General features: G+C 43.9%; 1 long non-coding RNA gene across 1 annotated transcript in view; it reads left to right on the forward strand.

The window, feature by feature from the left end:
* LOC121865840 overlaps window positions 1-12048 on the forward strand; it is a 133392-nt gene that overhangs the window by 77041 nt on the left and 44303 nt on the right. The window contains exon 2 of the long non-coding RNA XR_006088834.1: window positions 3706-3842. This is a non-coding gene — a long non-coding RNA (uncharacterized LOC121865840). The remainder of the gene's footprint in view (window positions 1-3705; window positions 3843-12048) is intronic.

Here is a 12048-nt window from a genome sequence, read left to right on the forward strand (position 1 = left end):
TTTCAAAATGAACACTGCGACTCCTGTTGTCTCGGTAGGGTTGTCAAAGTCCTTCGTCTGTTGTGTCATATTGTTTCACTCAATGTCGTAAAGATACTTTTTGGTGCGAGTTGTACTTCTCCCATACAACACCCAATACAATATAGTACTAACATTCACATTCCACTGCCCCCTTCCTTCCTTCCTTCCTTCCTTCCTTCCTTCATTCCTTCCTTGTGTAGAGGTATGAACCCACTTGCTCACATTGTGTAAAATAAACCATCATGGGAGAATAATTTTAAGATCAAGAAATAAAGTGAAAGACATAACCAAGAGTTTATCATTAGCTATGTTTAGCCATATATGAGAAGACATTAGTCATATGTAGAAAACCTCCTGACTAAGATTGAGCACACCGAACCAGACAAGAGACAGGCAGAAAGCCGATTTAGACATAGAAATAGACAGAAAGCTGATTTAGACATAGAAATAGACAAAGTTGATTTAGACAGAAATAGACAAAAATTTGATGTAGATATAGAAATAGACAAACCTGATATAGACAGAAATAAACAGAAACCTACCTAATGCAGACATAGAAAACTGACAGAAATAGACAGAAACTGGAGAGAAAAGCACGAGAACTTACAAGAGGAACGCCTTAAGTTGGCAAACAGGGAGAGGTCGAACGAATCACGGATGCAAAAAGCCTCTTAATTTCGTCCCAGAGAAAAAGAAATCGACGTCCTCTTTAGGCGATTGTCGAGAGGCTGGTAATGCAATTATTGTTCAAGGGACTCTCTCTCTCTCTCTCTCTCTCTCTCTCTCTCTCTCTTTCTCTCTCTCTCTCTCTCTCTCTCTCTCTCTCTCTCTCTCTCTCTCTCTCTCTCTCTCTCTCTCTCTCTCTCTCTCTCTCTCTCTCTTTCTCTCTCTCTCTCTCTCTCTCTCTCTCTCTCTCTCTCTCTCTCATCATTTCTCATCTCATTTATTCACATTCTCTTTCTCTTCTTTACTCTTTCGCTTATTTCTCCCATCTCCTCTGTCTCCACTTTCCCATCACACTCTCTCGCCTCTTCTCCCCCTCTCTCCCACTCCAATTCTATTCCTTCCCTCTCTTCTCACTCTTCCCCCGTTCCTTCTCTCCCGCTCCATATTTTCCTTTCCTCTTCCTTTACTCTCATACCCCCTCACCCTCTCCTTCCTCTCTGTCCTTCATTCATATCCTACTTCTTCCTCTTCCCCACACTTTTCCCTTTACGCTTCACCCACTCTTTTTATTCCCATTCCATCTCTCCCTTCATTCGTTTTTTCCTTCATTTCCATCACATTTCATCCCGTCCCATCTTTTCTATCTCTTCCCTCTCTCCCTCACCCCTCACCCCTCACCCCCTCCTCACCCCCCTCCCTCACCCCTCTCCCCCTCACCCCTCACCCCTCTTAAGTCTTGACGTGGGTCGTACAAAAGTGGTAGGGAAGAAGCTTTGTTTTTGTTTCAGTTCCGGATGTTCTCGGGTTTTTTTTGCCTCGAGAGCTAATGGAAGGCTGGGCGAATATTTTCCCATTTCATCTCGATAATCATATTTCAACATAGGCGGCCCGAGTCTCTTTGAGTGTTGGTAAGATGGTTTTATATGGGAGGGGAATTTATCTATCGTTTTATTTGTTAGTTATTTGTACTATTCTTTTAAATAGTTTATTATTATTATTATTATTATTATTATTATTATTATTATTATTATTATTATTATTATTATTATTATTATTATTTATTTCGGTTTTTTTACATAGTACCGGAAGGTCATTTTAACCATACATAATAAATAAGAAGTATACTTGTGTTTTATTTCGTTTGTAAAGGTAGATAAAACGTAAAGAAAACAAAAATAAAACAGTATATTAGGGGACTTTATCTGTTTTATTTCCAATGTAAAAATGTTAAACCATGGCACTATCGTCCTACCTGCCTCATATAGTAGAAAATGTGGAGAGTTTTTTCACCTTGTTGTTGTAAGTGTGTAGGAAGCTGAGGGGGCAAGATGATGCGTAGAGGTAATCTTATTATGTAAACATCACACACACACACACACACACACACACACACACACACACACACACACACACACACACACACACACACACACACACACACACTCTCTCTCTCTCTCTCTCTCTCTCTCTCTCTCTCTCTCTCTCGGTTGTTTAATAAGAAATAATAACGCAAATGCCCTAATGGACTATATTTTCAGTGCCCCTCAACTTTGTCTTCAATTTCTTTAAAACTTTTTTTCCTAAGTTTACGTAGAGTACACACCTGGGGGTCCACCTGGACTTACCTGTAATTTAATTAACTTATTTTTTTTTAGTTCGAGTCAACTGACATATTCTGCTGTAGTTTACTGAGAGAGAGAGAGAGAGAGAGAGAGAGAGAGAGAGAGAGAGAGAGAGAGGTAGGTGTCCTGTTATGTACCTGGTCATATTCTTTCTCTCCTCTCTTCAAAGTTCTTCCCTTCCCTCAACCTCCTTTCCTTTCCCCCTTCGTCCTTTCCTCTTTCTTCGCTCCCTCCTACCGGTTCCCTTCCTTCCGTTCCACTTTCCCCGTCGACCTCCCTCCAACTCACGAGACAAGACCAGCTGTCACTCCCTCCCTCCTTTCCTTTCTCCTCCCCTGCTTTCTTCTCCCCTCCTCTCCCTTCTTCCCTCCTCTTTCTCTCTTTATTATCGTCCTTCGTCACAAAAAACTCAAATACCTACTCATCCAAAGCGAAAAACCAACCATATCCAAAACCCAACCAATTATAACCCACACCTAACCAAAACTCAACCAACTTCAACCAGAACTCTCTTAATTTCATTTCACTCGACGTTCACAAACTCGTAAACAATAGCGTTGACAGACTTACACACAAAAGACCTGTGGTAATAGTATTTTCTCTAATAATAGCGAGGAAAAATAGCGCTTAGTACAGAAAACGTGTAGAATTTTTCAAGCGATATTACTAGGAATGTTAAGGAATATATGCAGTTTTATTCTTCACTGTTGTGTATATCATATAAAAAATTTAATGTGTGAGTGAGTGAGTGAGTGAGTGAGTGAGTGAGTACTTTAGCCGTGTCTCTACATGTGTGTGTGTGTATGTGTCTCCGTTACTCACCTCTCTCTCTCTCTCTCTCTCTCTCTCTCTCTCTCTCAATGTGGTGATGCATATATTACCTTCCACAAGCTAGGAACACCCTCTACTCCCTCTCCTTCTTACCTCTTACCTCTCCCTCTCTCCCTCCCCACCACTCCTCTCTCCCTCCCCCTCCTTACCTCCTACCTCCCCCTCCCTCCATCCCTCCACCCCTCCCACCTCTCCAGCACATTAGTCCATGACAAATGGCATAAAACAGCTACACATGATAAATTCGCCTCCCATTATCCCAGCAGTAAAACAAATGTAGAAAACTCCTCAGTGTTTACGGCGAAGTTTCTGATGCAGTCTCTCTCTCTCTCTCTCTCTCTCTCTCTCTCTCTCTCTCTCTTATTCACCGGCCAAAACAGCAATTAAGCTTCCTTCTCTCACCTGCCAGAACAGCATCTAACCAGTATATCTCTCTCTCTCTTTTCCCCTTCCTCCTCTCTCCCCCTCCTCCTCTGTTTTCTATCCTTCTTATTCTCTCCCTCTTACCCTCTCCCTCCTCCATAGACAGAACAGCACCTAACCAGTACCTTTCTCTCCCTCACAGCCTGGGCGCAGCAACGACAACTTTTCGTAAGCCGCCGAAGAACCAACACGTGATCGAGGGCAACATCGCCGTCATGAAGTGTGAGGTCGGCAACCAGGCGGGGCGCGTCCAGTGGGCCAGAGATGGCTTCGTCCTCGGTGAGTACCAATATGACGGGTTCAGTACCAGCAGCTATGACGGGTTCAGTACCAGCTGTGGTGGGTTCAGTACCAGCTGTGATGGGTTCAGTACCAGCTGTGAAGGGTTCAGTACCAGCTGTGATGGGTTCAGTACCAGCTGTGACGGGTTCAGTACCAGCTGTGATGGGTTCAGTACCAGCTGTGATGGGTTCATTACCAGCTGTGACAAGGGTTCATTACCAACTGGGAACTGTAGCAAGATGGCGGTGCTAGCTGGGGTCCACAGGATTGAAGTAAGAATCACTGCTATCTTGGGATCGACAGAGACGGATGAGAGTGTTGGCAAAAAAAACCAAAACTTCAGGAATGGACTGAGAGGAGTAAATGATGGTCTCCTGCAGGAAGGGAAGAATACAAGGATATATACAGGGTCCTCCTTCGTCGGGATAACTGGCTGGGTGTGTATGGAGAGAGAGAGAGAGAGAGAGAGGATGGTTTAGTATGGAGAGAAAGTAACATTTAATAGAGAAAGCAGGAAGCAGAAAGGAAAGAGAAATAAGAAGAATTGATGAATGTTGGTAAGAAAAGGAGTGATAGAATAGGATAAAGAGGATGATGATGGAGGAAAGATAAAGAGAGGGTATGAAATAAAAAAAATAAAAAATTCAGAAGAGATTTAGTGAAAGAAAAGTAATTGAAGTTGAAGAGAGAAAAAGAAAAAAAATAAGGTTAACCTCTTGAGTACGATGACTTAAGCCCTTGAGTACGATGACTTAACCCCTTGAGTACGATGACTTAACCCCTTTGTGTGTGTGTGTGTGTGTGTGTCGTGAAGGTGAGGGAGGAGAAACTTGCTTGGAATAGTTTGTTTATGCTTAAGGTAGGAAGGTTATCTATGTTTAGGGAGGGAAGGAGGGGCAAAGGAAGGGTTTGTTAGGTGGGAGGGGAGACAGGAAAGGTTACCTGTATACGAGGGGTGAAAGGGAAAGTTTATCTGTGTTTGGGAGAGAGAGAGAGAGAGGAAAAGGAATAGAAATTTGTGTTGGGAAGAAAGCAGACACGCCATTTAAAAGGGGGAAGGAGAAGATTGAGTGAAGGGAAGGGAGAAAGTTCCATAATCTGATAAAAGAAAGGATGAGAGAAAGTTAGGAAACTGTCTCCCTCGAAGGAAAGTGAAAAAAAAGAGAAAAAATTAGAACTCGGTGACGGTGTGGCAAACTGGTAGGTCTGTCTGTCTGTCTGTCCCCGTCTCTGTCTGTCTGGCTCTGTCTGTTTCTTTATCTGTCTCCTTCAGTTTATTTCTCTCTGTGTATCTGTCTGTTTGTATATTGGCCTATCTCATGGTCTGTCTATCTCTCTCTCTCTCTCTCTCTCTCTCTCTCTCTCTCTCTCTCTCTCTCTCTCTCTCTCTCTCTCTCTCTCTCTCTCTCTCTCTCTCTCTCTCTCTCTCTCTCTCTCTCTCTCTCTCTCTCTCTGATCGTCTCTTCCCAGTTGGAGTGAGTACACTCGAGTTTGAGCCCCTCACAACTGAGCCCCTTGAGGTTGGGAGCTTAAGTTTATCTCAAGCTTTCGTCGCCTCCAGAGTAAATATACCCCCCCCCCCTTCCCAGAGCGACAGACAGACATGATCATCAATACACCTTTCAGGCAGATTATTTTGATAAATTAATATAATACGCTCTCAAGTTTTCCCCTGGGGATTAAGGCACAGTCTGTATTTTTATTTACTTATGATATATATTTTTTATAGGGGAAAGGTAATTAACATTTAGCCAGGTAGATCTTCACACACCTGTAATTAAAAATAGTATTACCTTCGTTTGATGTATCTTTAGTTACGGTAAATTATGTCTTCTGTTCCTCTCTTTCTGCAATGTTAATATCGACGTTGTTGTTAGTGATAAGAGTTAATAATAATGTTTATGTCTTCTCAAATAGGCCTACCTTAGTTAAGAAAATTATTTCAATTTTTTTCTCCAGTAGGCTTATACCTATACCTTACGTAAATCAGTTCAACTCATGAACGTAAATCAGAACCCATGAACGTAAATCAGATCAACTCATGGACGTACATCAGATTAACCCATGAACGTAAATCGGATCAACCCATGAACGGAAATCAGATCAACCCATGAACGTAAATCGGATCAACCCATGAACGTAAATCGGATCAACCCATGAACGGAAATCAGAACCCATGAACGTAAATCGGATCAACCCATGAACGGAAATCGGATCAACCTATGAAATTAGTCAACTCGTAGGGTGGGCTGAAGGCATATTGCTGTACTCTCATTATATAAAGGTAAATGACAGCCTCTTGCCACCTGATGAGCTCGTCTACCTGGGCAAGGGAACGTAATTACCTTAAGGTGACGCCATCATCACTAATCACACCGAGGCGAGGATTATGTGGGCCACGATTTTATTTATTTTTTGTTATTTTTGAAAGAAATATTTGAGTTTGGACTTGAACTTTGTGTGTGTGTGTGTGTGTGTGTGTGTGTGTGTGTGTGTGTTTTCACATATTGAGAGTGTTTTATTTGTAAGTTTATTTTATTTATTTCTTTCTTCTATATCTTGATTTATTTCTGCCCTTCTCCAGTTCGTTTATTTTAAGTGTTTATTTGTCTCCTTTTTCCAACATCTCTCTGAGGGTCCTCCCCTATCCTGTGTGTTTTTGTCAGAAAGGTCGAAGGATGTCATAATGGTTTTAAACCCCCCTCAGCCCCCTGTCTTCTCCGGTCATCAGTTTCTCGTTTCGTCACATCCCCTTGCTTCATCTCCTCCATCATCACCATGTTCTCCCTTCTCTCTCTCTCTCTCTCTCTCTCTCTCTCTCTCTCTCTCTCTCTCTCTCTCTCTCTCTCTCTCTCCTCTCTCTCTCTCCCTCTCTCTCTCTCTCTCTCTCTCTCTCTCTCTCTCTCTCTCCTCTCTCTCTCTCTCTCTCTCTCTCCTCCCTACTCCGTATTCTTGACAAATCATCACCACCACACCATCATCATCACTAACAACAACCACTATCATCACTATCCAATACCCATCACTATTATCATCACTACCCACCACCATCAACACTACAACCATGACTTGTTATCATTGTTGTCATCATTATCATGTTTCTTCTGCATCGTCGTCATCATCATCATCATCATCATCATCATCATCATCATCTCCCCACTACACCAACTCTCCCCGCTACACCAACTCTCCCCGCTACACCAACTCTTCCTGCCATAACTCTTCCCGCCATCTCACGCCATCACCCTTAACTACCACTGTAGCCATAACTAACGGTGCAACCACCATCACCGTTACCACCATTACAGCTACCACCATCACACCTACCACCATCACACCTACCACCATCACAGCTACCACCATGACACCTACCACCGTCGCCATCAACAGCGACCCTTATCCTTCCTTCCTCTTCCTCCAACACCACCCCTTCCATTCTCTCCCCCCAACACCACCTCCTTCCCTTCTCTTCCCCCAACACCACCTCCTTCCCTTCTCTTCCCCCAACACCACCTCCTTCCCTTCTCTTCCCCCAACACCACCTCCTTCCCTTCTCTTCCCCCAACACCACCTCCTTCCTTTTCTTCCCCCCAACACCCCTTCCTTCTCTTCTTACTACCTCCTTCCTTCTCTTCCCCCCAACACCACCTCCTTCCCTTCTCTTCCCACCAGCTTTCCCTCCTTCCCTCTCCCACGTCCTCAGCACCCCCCTCCCCTCTCCACAATTCATTCACCTTTTCACTTCCAGGCATCGCACTCAACCTCCTCTACCCCCCCCCCCGCCTCATGAGTGAACCCCTCCTCATCCTCCCCTTCTTCAACCTCCCCCCCTCCCCCTCCTCCTCATCCTCCATCTTGCCCCCTCCCCCGTGTGCCTCCATCGTCTTGATCCCGAAACAATGGCATAATCAGGGGTGGCTCTGGGAGCCCGCCAGACAGCGACAGGTGACAGGGGATGAAGTGTTTGTTGGCCATAATGGCCCCGCCCTCTGGCACTACTGAATACAGACTCCTTCTCTCCCCCTCCCCCCTCCTCCCGCCACCTCCCTTCCCTCAACCACTTACCCCTCCTCATACCCTACCTCCTACTCTCCCTCCCTCATCCTCCTTCTAACCACTTCCCTCTCTTACCCTCCCCTCCCTACCCTCCATCTCCTTCCTGACACCCTCCTCCTCCTCCCATCCCTCCCCTCCTCTTCCCTACCCTCCTCTCTCCCTCTCTCTCTTCCTTCCTCTCTCCCTACCCCAAAGTTGGCGGGGCGGGGGACCTCGTTATGTCTGAAGGTGTTGGGGTTGCTTTTATATAATGTGTGAGAGGGAGTGTTAGGTCTAGGTACTTGGGTTAATGCTGAAGAAGAAGAAGAAGAAGAATGTGAGTGTAGGTGACGCAGGTGTAGAGAGTGGCGTGCTTGAAGGTGTCGTGCTGTATACAGGTGACGTGTGGGAGGTGTGGCTCTGTAGTTAACTCTTCATAAATCGTGAGGTTGATGTTTTGATTCTCTAGTGATTCTCTTTAGCGTTTTCTTCTCTCTTTTGTGTGTGTGTGTGTGTGTGTGTGTGTGTGTGTGTGTGTGTGTGTTTTACATACCAATACTTTCCTACATGCCATTGCGTGTGTGTAAGAGTTCAAATCCCCTTAAACCAAACCCGTAAAATTCACCATCAAATCACAGTCCAGAGTGTAGCCAAGAGGAGGTAAAAACGTCCACAGCGAATGCCAGCGACGTACGAATGTATTTTGTGATTTTTAGCTTGAAATTGGCGAAACAAACACCGCAATCGAGCATAATTTGTGGGCGGTGAGCTCGTGCGGCGGCCTCCAGCTCCCGCAGGTCGCCACTTTACCGCAGAGGCTCCAGCTGGCCTGCATTGCTCGCTGGTGAACTTTATGTGTCTGTCCATAACATATGTGCCAATTTTCATTTATGTTTATGTACATTTTACGGAAAAAATACAACGAGACCGGATATGACTGGCTCTTAAATACGCAAAGTTACCCGGGCGAGGTAAAGGTTTTCTGTAGGGTTAATCTTGCCAGTTTCGTCAGTCGAGCAGAGGTTCACAAGGCTCGGATCTGTTTACCTGTGGGCGAACCCGCGCTGAGGCCCTACTACCGGAAAAACAGCGGGCGGCATCATTATTCTTATTATTTCCACTCTTATCGCTCAACTGGTTCCGTTCTTCCCTGGCTGGCCTCGGGATCCAAGCTTTTTGGGAAGGTGTCCATAGACTTTTGGTACTCTCAAGACGCCAGTAATAATTTTCACACCTGCTTGGACAAGATACGAAATTGACCTTCAAATCGCCCGGGCCACCTCCCCCTCCCCCGTCTTGAGTAAGCCCCGACAGCTTATACGACAGTGGTTAGGTTAAAGCTTGATCCTCCCCATCCACGCTCAGGAAATGGAGGAATAAAGTGGTGAAACTTGAACCTCTGTGGAACCTTTCTGATAACTTGGCGTTTCTTAAGCACAGAGGAAAAAAAAGCGATAGAAACTTGTAAAAAACGAGAGGAAGAAGGAGGAGGAAACGACAGGTAAGGATGGGAGTCTGTGATTGGTTATATGGCAGTGATGGAGAACCAATGGGAAAGTGTGTGGGGGAGGGCAGCCTTCTTTTGTTTTTTGTTTTTAAAGATATTTTATTTTTTTTTCACTTCGAGTAATATATTTAACTCACTCAAAGAATTATATTCACTTAATCTTACCCTTTAAACACACACACACACACACACACACACACACACACACACACACACACACATACACACACACACATACACACACACACTACCAATACCCATCTACTAAGCAGCTCCTCCCACACACTCATAAGCAAAGCAAAGTTCACACATACTCGTACATTGTTGATGCTATGAATGTCACACTGAGCCCCAGCAACTAAGGTCTTTAAGCTAACACTATAAGGCAGGTCACACACACACACACACACACACACACACACACACACACACACACACACACACACACACACACACACACACACACACACACACACACACACACACACACACACACGTTTATTGCTCCTTCATTACTGCGGGAACATCCACTACTTCAGCCCCGCCACCTGATTATATCGGTTCTCCATTCGTTAATACCTGTGTGTGCATGCGTGCGTATGCGTGTATATGTGGTACTCTGTTTCGACTATCTCTTCACCCTCCTTCCCATTTCTCTTCACACTCCTTCCTTATCTCTCACATTTTTATTCTTAATTCTCCTTTTCTTTTCTCTTCTATTATATACTACTACTCCTCCTCTTCTTCTTCTTTTTTCTCACATTCTGCTGCTCCTCCATCTTCGTCCTTCTCATATTCTTCTTTTTCATATTTCTCTCTTTTCCTTTTTTCTCATTCGACCCCCCTCCCTCTCTCCCCCCCCCCCAACGCCAAGACACTCTTTCTCTTTGTCTCTCCATATTTACTCTGTACACACTATTCCTCCTCGACCTCTCACCACCTTCCTCATATTTCATCTATTATCCTCTTCATTTTTCAACCCTTCTTAGACGATGCTATTTTGTCCTTCCAATCCTATGATATCCTTTTATAAACTGTATCCAACTTCCTAAACGTAAGGATCCTGAAAATGAGTTCCTATAGCGGTTTCTCGTTCCTGTGTCTCGTCTTTTATTCGTTTAGTATCGTATTTTTCTTGGCGTTTCCTCGGCAGAAAATACAAGGAAGGTGTTGTCTTAGGATCCATTGATTAACGTGTTTCAGTGTTTGGTTAGTCAGTTTTATAAGGAGATTATTTTTATTTATTATTTTTTTTTAGTTTAGTTTGCCCTTGAATTATTATTTTTTAGGTCGTTTTCTTTATTTTCTTTATTAAATCACTAAGTTTGTGTTATTTTCTGTTTATTGGTCATTGTCTTGTGGTTTAACTTTCATATTTGTTATCTGTGGTTGTCTAAATTTATTCTTATGCTATTGTAAAATTTTGTGCTTCATATCTTAACCTGAAAGTCGACTTGAGTCTCACTGCTTCCGTTTACTTCTGTTATTTTGCCTTATTGTTCTTCTAGTTATCAACCTTTTGTTCTTCCACACATTATATATCATTTTACTGTACATTATTATTCTTCTGGTGCTAACTCCGGGACCACCTCACTTCACTTCACCTCACCTCACCTCACCTCACCTATGACGTGTCCCAGGTGGTTGTATTAATGGTGGTGTGTTTTAAGATCACATCACTAGAGGGTGTGTTGTGTTGTGTTGTGTTGTGTTATTAGGTCACATCACACTAGAGGGTGTGTTGTGTTGTGTTGTAAGCTCACATCACAGGAGACTCCGCTGCATCCTGACCACTGATACAATTTTAATATTTATTCTTCAGAAGGAAAAACCAAAACTAGGAAAAAAAATTACCACAGTAAAAAGAAAGAAAAATGTGGACAAAAATTCTATCCTTTGAGACCAGGACAAACTTTTCACAGCAGCGACCTAATACGAACCTCCACGGCTGACCTGACCTTAATCCTATTCGAAGTTTCTGACTGCTATTAATTACGGAACCCAAAACCACCTCTTTTAAGAAGCTGTTCAGATGCCACAGCTGGTCTTCAGGTAAAATTACAAATATCATTCTCTTGCCCCCAAACTTCAGGTGTGTTAATAACGCCGTGAGAGAGAGAGAAACAGCCTTTATAGTAGGTCACGGGAGGGGTCATAATCTGAGGCTTTGAGGGAAGGAGAGAGGGAGGGGAGAGGGGTAGGGCACACTGTGGGGCTCGTCTTGTTGCCTCCTTAATGCTTGTAGTTGGAGGAGTTTGGCTTTCCAGGGGGGGGGGTTGAGAAAAACTCCTTCTTGATTATTCATGTAACCTTTCGACCTGAATAAACACAGGAGGAGTTGGTGGTGGGAGAAAGTGACAGAAGGAAAGAGAAAGAGGGAAAGGTTGTCAGGAGAGAGGGAGGGAAGATAGTCAGGAAGAAAGAGAGGGGAGATAGGAAGAAAAGGGAGGGAGGGAGGGGGGGGGAGAGATAGGAAAAAGGACAAATACATTGATGGAAGGAGAGTGTATGTGTGTCTTAAAAGAATAAAAAAGAGAGAAAAACTGATGCAAGAGATATTGAAGGAGAGAGACAGGAAAAAAGAGAGAGAAAAAGACCATGATGCAGAGATGAGAAATACAAGAAGCGAAAGAGACACAAGATAAGATAAACAAGGAGAGA

This window comes from Homarus americanus, unplaced genomic scaffold (assembly GCF_018991925.1).
Source record: "Homarus americanus isolate GMGI-L3 unplaced genomic scaffold, GMGI_Hamer_2.0 scaffold6164, whole genome shotgun sequence".
NCBI lineage: Eukaryota > Metazoa > Arthropoda > Malacostraca > Decapoda > Nephropidae > Homarus > Homarus americanus.